Here is an 800-nt window from a genome sequence, read left to right as displayed (position 1 = left end):
CAGGGGCGCCCCTGGTGGCCAGGAGGCCAGGAGGTGTGGCTTCTGTTTCTGCAGAACGACCGTACCGAGCAGAGCTGAAGGTCTGCGGAAGCTAGGAGCGGCGGAAGAGGTCCGGCTCGTCCGCGCTCACCGCCGCCGCGGGTGGGGGTGCGCCCCCCGTGTCTGAGCACTGCGCCCGCCTGGGGAGCCACGGTCCCACTGGCCCGGGGGCACGCTCGTCCCCGAGTGAGGCTTCCAAAGTTTCATTGAAGGTGGAGAGGGGCGCAGCAGCGGCCGGCGGGGGGGTGGGGGGGGTGGGGGGGGGCGCGCTGGCATCCGGACAGCGTTTGGTTTTCATTTTATTTTATTTATTAAAAAATTTTTTTAATGTTTATTTTTTTATTGAGACAGAGAAACAGAGCATGAGCAGGGGAGGGGCAGAGAGAGAGGGAGACACAGAATCCGAAGCAGGCTCCAGGCCTGCTTTTTAAAGCAGTTACTTAAAACTTAAAAAAAAAATTTTTTTTTTAATAGAGGCCGTGGAGAAGGGAATTGGAGTCGGCCCCACTGGCTGTGGACTCTCGATTTCTGCCCACGGTCGCACGACTCCTCCCGGTGAGGGAGGGACTTGCTCCGCCGCCCCGCGAACGGATAACTCGAGCCCCGTCCAGTCGGGGATGTCTGTGAACACCTGGCCGCTCCCAACCGGGTCTTTCCGGCCGGAAGCTGGGGGCGCGGAGGCCGAGCTGCGCGGCCGCTCCGGGATCCGCCGCGGGGCGGCTCGGGAGCGCCGGCAGCTCCGAGAGCCGGGCGGAGGGCCG

Source organism: Suricata suricatta, chromosome 14 (genome assembly GCF_006229205.1).
Source record: "Suricata suricatta isolate VVHF042 chromosome 14, meerkat_22Aug2017_6uvM2_HiC, whole genome shotgun sequence".
In the NCBI taxonomy this organism is placed as follows: domain Eukaryota; kingdom Metazoa; phylum Chordata; class Mammalia; order Carnivora; family Herpestidae; genus Suricata; species Suricata suricatta.
The sequence above is the reverse complement of the archived record's forward strand: the minus strand, read 5'-3'. Positions refer to the sequence as shown.